The sequence below is a fragment of the Hibiscus syriacus genome, unplaced genomic scaffold (genome assembly GCF_006381635.1).
Source record: "Hibiscus syriacus cultivar Baekdansim isolate YM2019G1 unplaced genomic scaffold, ASM638163v2 tig00111741_pilon, whole genome shotgun sequence".
Lineage (NCBI taxonomy): Eukaryota > Viridiplantae > Streptophyta > Magnoliopsida > Malvales > Malvaceae > Hibiscus > Hibiscus syriacus.
In genome coordinates this window covers 2228951-2237500 of record NW_024063166.1, presented here as the reverse complement: position 1 = coordinate 2237500, position 8550 = coordinate 2228951, and positions in this window count along the sequence as shown.

Below are 8550 nucleotides of genomic sequence, written 5' to 3'. Positions count from 1 at the left end.
TATATGTATATGTATATGTAAACGTAAACATATATGTATATGTATATGTAAACGTAAACATATACGTATACGTATACGTATACGTATACGTATATGTGTACGTATACGATATGTATACGTACATGTATATGTATTATTATTTATTTATTTACTTTTCATATATGAATGTCGTGTGTTTTAAATAAATGTTTTTTTATATTAAATTTGCATTGTTACCATACATACATACATATATTCATGATTATGTATATGTATATGTATATTATTATTTATTTGTTTATGCTTTTTGTATATGAATGCTTGGAATCTTCAAACTAGTACTTTCATTTTAATAAATATTAAGACTATAGTATATTACTTTATATGTATTCAATTATTGTCATATGTCCTATATATATATATATATATATATAGGTTTGGTTTTAGTCGATATTTTAAAATGACTACAAAAATGCTAATTTCACTAATTTTTAACGTCTTTTGTACCTGAAATTATTTTCAAGGACACTCGATGTAGAATGAGTGTGAAAACACCATCTTATAGAGGCAGTGTGATTTAGTACGTTATTTGAGCGAAGGGTGAACTTGAAATAAATATAACATTTTTATTTATTAAATGATAGTAATATTTTATTCTATTTTTTTGTTATTTTATTTTAATTTTATTCTATTTTACTTAAATTTAAGTTTTGACAATTTATGTTTTCAAATAATTTCATTTAAAATTACGATGTTGATTTCTTATTCGATTTTAATATTTTCAAGCAATTCGAGAGGATAATATTTCTTTACATATAAGAAATAGATGTGATAGCTTTCTCGATTGAGGATTGCAAATCTTGGAATTTCTTTTCTAATTAAAGAATTTTCTCTAATAACTAATTCGAATCATATTATTTTATGTTCAATAAAAGGATCATACTCTAAATATTGATATGAATTCACAATGTCTTTCATTTATGGCAATGTGTAAGCGAATTGTACCACTTTTGGGCGTTGTGGGGGTGTTTATCCTACCCCATGCATAATCGATTCCCAAATCCCTAAAAATAATTTTTTGGTAACGCATACCATTTTTTGTCCTTAAAATATTTTTTAAAATTGTTTTAAAATGATGTTTTTAGGTATTCGATCTACCTAACCCAAAGGTCGATGCTGGCTCCATTTCAAAATAACTCAAACTAATTCAAAATCCCAAAATTTTTGTAATAAAGTCATAATTGTTTTTAAAATAAAAATATTCTCAAAAAATTATTATGACAGCTTGGCGACTCACACACATCACGTGCATTTACATTACATAAGCTCTACAGTCAGCTTCATCCTAAGTAAGTGGAGGTCAAAGCTATACTCTCGTAAGAATTTATTCTTCGTACGAGTCTTAGCAAATAACCCCTGGGGTACACATGCCTTGTATCTTCGTAGGAATTTATTCCTCGTATGGGTATAAAGAAGTGAACCCCCTAAAATTGAACTCGATCCATTTATGCCTATAATGGGTTAAGATTGAGGGTTTGGTAGCCCAATGGGTTACCAGGAACAAAGTCAATTCAAGTACATTTTCTACTAGAGCCGAAACCATGCATGTAGTGAACTGTAGAACGGTCACCCTAGATATAGCCATACCGAACCTCTTCCCGTTAGGAAGTGCCAAAATAGGTGTACACAAAGGTGAAAGTTTCTCTAAACTTATTTATTTATTTATTTATTTTCGAATATGTAGACTAAGTTTATTCTTTTCAAATAAAAGCATGTGAATTAGAAATTATATGCAGTTAGGTTTTAATTGCCAAATAAATATATCATGGTAGAAAGCATGTCTGGGTATGATCCATTTTTTATCAATCTTGCTTAGGTAAATACCATGGAGATAGGTCTAGTTTATTTACAGTCTTATATTTTTTGTTAATTTCACGCAGCTGTTTTGACTATCTATTTTGTTTGTTTTGTTTTTGTCGTTGTTTTACATTATGCATATACATAACATTATAAAAAAGGCGATTGATCCATAAAGTTAAAAGACTTTCACGATCGAGAAAAGTTTCCTAAACAACGAAAAGAATCCTACTGATATGCGAGATTGGTCCCAAAAAAGCAAAGAGAGCAAGTGATAGTTTGCAACGACACTATGTGTCAGAGTTATCTAACTACATCCCTACTTCCAAAAAACAAAGTGATCTTCAATAGTTGAAAAGGGTCTGGGAAAATTGGAATTTCATTGAAAAGTAGACGTTTCAACAAATTTATGGAGATATATTCCATCTGATGTATGTCACTGTAGATCGATCCTAATTCAAAGCATAATACAATTCTAGAATCTGGTATATAGTTGATTCACTTTCAACTAGGAGGACATGACTCTGACCCTAGAAGAATACCATTTTTTTATTGAATTTGTAAAAAGTTAAACTGGACAAGATTTATTCTCGGTCAATAAAAAGGCCATCCTTCAAATCAAAACTAGCAAAGATCCTAGGCATGAGTGACAAATGGGTGACTGATCACCTACAACGAAAGGGAGAAAGTGAAAGAGTATTGTGGTCCCACCTGCAAAAGATAGTTGAGGCACACGTGGATGAAATGTAAAAAGAGACGTGCTTGCCTTAGGGATTTATGGTTTGGTGATCTTTCATAAGTGTTTGGGTCTCATCAAGTTAGATATGGTTAACCTGGTTGAAAAATTAAAAAGAGAGTTGAATCCAGTTCCTGCAATCTTGGATGAGACATTCAAATCTTTGAACATCTGTAAGAGACTGGGAAGAGGGTGCCTTATGGGTTACACTCAGCTGTTTACTGTCTGGATCAGAACTCATTTATGGAAACAAGAAAAAGTAAACTATAATCGCTTCTTGAAGGAGTTTTCCCACATTGCTGAGTATCTCACAAAAAATGGCCTCAGGCGTGACATAAAGACCAATGGATCGACTTCTTTAGGTACCTGCAGCAAGGTATAGAATGGAGAACCTCATGGTTGATGCACACTCAAATTTTGTTCAAATGCAAAGACTTGGATTGGATTGTGCTTTTGAGACTGTGGGGATGAGTCAGGTATGCTCCTTTGTTAGTCCTGAGATAATACGGTGCTCAAAAGTTCGTTCCAATGACTTATGAGTTAGCTAGTTCTCAATTCAAATACAAAGAAGTCAATTATAAGAAGAATGTCAAAGATGTGGCTGATTCATGGTGGTTGACTTTCAGGACCAAGGTAATTGGAGCTAATGACATGCTAACACCTGATTATGAATCCTAGAGAATTCAAAGGGTGAATGAGAATATTGTTTTAGCTTATAGAGAAGGATCCATGTTAATGGAAGAAAAATTTAGGAAGGTTCTTTGAGCTTGGAAATCCAGATGAAGGAATTTGAGGTGGAAAAAGCTAATGATGCTAAGAGAATTGAAGAAATGGAAAGCGAAAACTACATGTTTACTCTCAATGCGGACTTTTATGCTAAACAGTTCGAAATGATGATGAAATGAAAAGAAGTGGGATTATCAAAGGTTACAAGGAGCCAAAAAAAGAGTTACGTCAAGTAAAGCACCTCAGCATTGGGCTAAAGAGTTAGTAGTTGCGAAACGGTGGACAAAAAATCTTGAGGTTGAAAACAAGTGTCAGCTCAAGAAGTTAGAAGCTGAGAAGGCAATAATAGGGGAATTATAAGCTAAGAAGAAAGAGTCGATAAAGAAATATAAGGATGAGACTCGTAAAGTTCAAAAACTCGAAGAAGAGAAAGAAATCAATTTGAAGTAATTAGAAGAACAAAAAATTGAGTCTAGGGGTTGGAAAATGATACGAATAATATAATTACAGATTTCGAAAATAGAGATCAAAAACCTCTAGAACTCAAAGAAGAGTGAGAGCAAACGAATGATGAAATATGGATTGAAATGCAGGGTTGAAATCGTATCTTGATAGAAGACAGGAAGAGATTGAGTCCTGGATGCAAAGATTTTCCACAAAGAATCAACAAGTGGAGGACCTAACTGGGGAAATAGTAGAATTACATATAAGGTTTGAAGAAGAGCTAAATCAGTCTCATGCCATGAATGACGAGATAAAGAGTCATATCTCACATCTTGAACAATCTTTGCTTCAAGTACAAGTTCCGATAGCATTAATAGAATTAAGAGTTTCTCTTGAAGAAAACAACAAAGCTTTAAGGAAATAAATGAGTGAGTTGAAAGGTGAACTCCAACGATCCTGGAAAGGGAGATCAATCATATCAATGTTGGGTGGCAAGACACATATGAATATTACCACTCTCTGGTAGAAGAACGAGAATGTATGATGGGTGACGCTATAGCACAGATGGGAAAGGTAGCTCGATATACGAATGTGTTGGCTAATAGGGTTAAGATCATCCAGCTTCACACTAGTCGAAACTCTGAATACACAAGGTAGAACATTGCAATTATGAATGAAATTGTAGAGCTAAATCTGAGGGCTAGATCTTATCTGTAATCAAACTCTTTTACAATGTTTGAAACTTTTTATCCAATGATAGTATTCCAGAATGACTATTATATCGATCAATGCCTTTTATTTTCATTTTGCACTTGCATCATTTATTCTGTATAAACATTCATTTCATAATACATTATCAATAACTTGCATTTATATTTAAGAGAAAAATAAAATTATTTCATGAAAGATTATGTGACAGAAGATACTGGCATGAAAAAACACTTACTCGAAACAAAACTATAGAGGCTAAGTTTGAACAATTGAAAAAGGAAATGCATGAGGATTTGTTGAAAATACAGCAAGAATGGGAATAAGAAATGGAAAAATCATAGAAATCAATTGCAAACTCTATCTTATAGAACCAAACTAACATGGTAAATGATATCGTGGCCATAATGTTTGGGTTACATGCTGAAACAGTAAGAGAACCAAGTGTTACATTGGTTGAAGATTTTGAACATGCCATATCATAATCTACCCCGAGATTGGTTATATCTCCTGAAAAGCTTACTGATCATCATGCATGATCTTCTACCATCAGAGCTTAAGTAGCTATGACAAATCCTCAAAATAAACCATATGAATACACTGCTATAGACCACGAGGAAATTGAGAAATCCAAGATTGAGGTACCGAAACATCTGAAAGATTGGTGTAAAGACTTTATCAAAGAAATGCGAATGCAAGGTTCTCAAGATGGAATGGATACAGTAGAATTTAGCCGGGTTCTAGATTTAATCCCACTCCCAAAGTTTAAAATGCCTTAATTTGAGAAATACGATGGGAAAACTTATCCTAACTCATATTTGACTATGTTTTGCAAAAGAATGATTTGTTTTATGAAAAATTATAGACTGTTAATTCATTGCTTCCAAGCCAGCTTGACATAATCAGTAGCAAGGTGGTTTAACCAGTTGACCCAAGCCAAGATAGGGTCATTAAAATATTTGACAAATGCTTTCAAGGAACAATATCAACATGTCACTGATATAGTTACTCTCTAAAATATGGAGATGAAACATAATGAAAACTTTCTCCAGTATGCACAACATTGGAGAGATATTACTGCCAAAGTACATTCACCAGTGGTTGATAGGGAATTCATAACAATGTTCATTGACATGTAAAAATCTCCCTACATAGATCACATGCTAGGGGTGGCACCAAGAGCTTCTCTGACATTGTGATGTGTGGAGAAATGACTGAGATATCTTTAAAGAATGGACAAATAGTTGGTGGCCAAAACTCTATAAAGAATACATTTGTGAAAAAGAAAGAATGAGAAGTGAATAACATGAATTTCTATGTAAACAAAACAAATACTAGAAATTCCTCATCTCAAAAGGAAACAAAATGTGAGAATAACACTGAAAGGACGTTGTTTACTCCAAGCCCGATGACTTACAGAGAAATATCCCAGGGTTTATTCAAAGCACACGTAATGTCACCAAAATTTTTAGATCCGATCAAACCACCTTTTTTAAAATGGTATAATGAAAACGAGACTTGTGAATATCATGCAAATGTCTGAGGGCATAATATTGAAAAATTTCTTGCTTTTAAAAGAGTGGTCGAGGATCTGATCAAAAGAAAGGTGGTGTATTTCAATGACTTAGAGACACCATGCTTTTTTGCGATTCCACTTCTAAATCACAAAAAACCAAGGAATTAATATTGTTGATGAAAACTGAAAAATCAATAAAAAAATCGAAGAAGTAAAGATGCAATTAAGGTGGGTATATGAGCAAATAAAAAGGAGAGGGCTATTGAGTTCCATAAAGAATGATTTAATTGAAAAATCATATAACTTTTGTGAATACCATTTCAAAGATGGCCATCAAATCCAAGAGTGTCAAGATTTTAGGCATATGATCCAAGAGTTGATGGTCAAACAGGAATTGCAATTTTTTGAAGAATGGACAATAAAGAATGAAGGAGATATTTGTGCTTCCGAAGAAAGTTCAAAATAGGTTGAAGGAAAATTAAGGAAACCAATTATGGTTATATCAAAACCAAACTATGAAACGGTCAAGGGAAGTACAACATCTAGAGTGGTGATCAAGGCACCAATTCCTTTTTCCTATGAAAGTAATAAGAGTGTCCATTGGAATTATACGTTCCAAATAAACACTCCTGGGAACCAAGAAGAAAAGATTGATGACGTTTGAGGTTTCACTAGGAATGGAAGGTGTTATGCCCCTGGAAAAAGCGAAAAAGCAAAAGTTGTGATAATTGATGATCATGAGGATAGAGTGAATGAACTTGTCAAGATCGAGGTAGCCCAGGAATTTTTGAAGCACAACGAGTATAACATTGTGGAGCAACTTCATAAAACGTGGTAGAAATTTTGATGTTATATCTTCTATTTTATTCTGTGGTACATCGAAATACATTGATAAATGTTTTGAATGAGACCTTTGTGGGAAAAGACATGCCGATAGAACGCGTGGATAGGATTGTAAATCACATTAATGCATATAACATCATTTGTTTCTGTGATAATGAGAAACCTGAATAAGGTAAAGGCATATGCAAGGCATTACATATTACTTCTCACTGCAAATGAGTTATCATCTCTGGAGTGTTGATTGATAATGGGTCAGATCTGAATATCATGTTATTTTCCGTATTAAATAGGCTTCCAGTGGATACTACCCATATGAGGGTTTGTGGCAATATCATTAGAGCATTTGATGGAATAGAGTGAAAAATCATGGGAAAATGATAATCCCTCTAAGAGTTGGACCTATGACATTTGAAGTGGATTTTGTTGTCATTGACATCCACCCGAGTTATAATTACTTGCTCGGAAGGCTTTGGATTCACATGGCAGGGGTAGTTCATTCTTCCCTTCACCAAAAGTTGCAATTCATTACTGATGGAACTCTAGTGACCATTAAGGCAGAAAAAGTTATTACTTCTATCACTACTGATACACCATACATAAGGGTAGATGAGAATGCATTAGAGTCATCATTCCAGTCTTTGGAATTTGTCAATGCCACTTTCATCCTTGAAAGCAAAAGAATTCTCACTCCTCAATTTTCGAAGAATACAAAAACTAGAAGGCGTCACAAAAGGGTTGGCCCCAGTTCCTAAAACAAATTATTTTGGTATTGGATACAAGCTAACCTACCATGACAGAGTCAGGGATGCAAAAAATCCTAGGGAAATAAAAAATAAAATAAAACAAGGTGAAGGCGTCTTTTAGGGGCCCATGGTCATACCATCATCTCTAAAACTTTTGTATCTGGAGGATTTATCACCGACACATTGAAGCAACCTTAGGATGGTGAAGAATCGAAAGTGATTGATGATTTGATGGGAAGTTTGGCCATCAATGCTATCACATATGATCCTACTAAAGAATACCCATTGACATCGATTCGCCCATGTCCTCATGGTTACATTTTGAACAACTACACTGTTGAAGAACTCCCTGTAATTTATAATAACTTTTCAAAGTAATGCATAATAACAAACATGTCTCTTTTTTACCATAATATAATAGGGCTTTTGTAAAATAAAAATTGTTATTCGTAATTGCTTTAATGAAATTATGTTTTTTCTCTTCCTTATCTCTGCATAAAATATCCATTTAATTATTTATTATTTATTATAGTTATTCTTTTGGTAAATATCAAATGAAATTCTTGTCCACAACCGAATATATTGTTTTTCATTTGTATGTATTCATATATCAATTGTTTGAATAATGATATTTCTGAACCATAAATTGATTTTGAAAATGTCAGATAAAACTTAACCAGACCAAATGTACTTTTGGAGCTACTTCAGGTAAGTTTGGGTTCATAGTCAGTGAAAAAGGGATAGAAATAGATCCCGATAAAGTCAAAGCAATCTTGGAACTACCACCACCCTGAACACTAAAAGAAGTATAAGGATTTATGGGGAGATTAAATTATATCGCCAGATTCATCTCTCGGTTAACCGAGAAATGCGATCCAATCTTCTGTTTACTGAGAAAAACAAAATCCTAGAGTATGGGATGATAGCTGCCAAGAATATTTTGATAAAATCAAGAACTATTTGACAAATGCTCTGGTCCTGTTACCATCATTCCCATA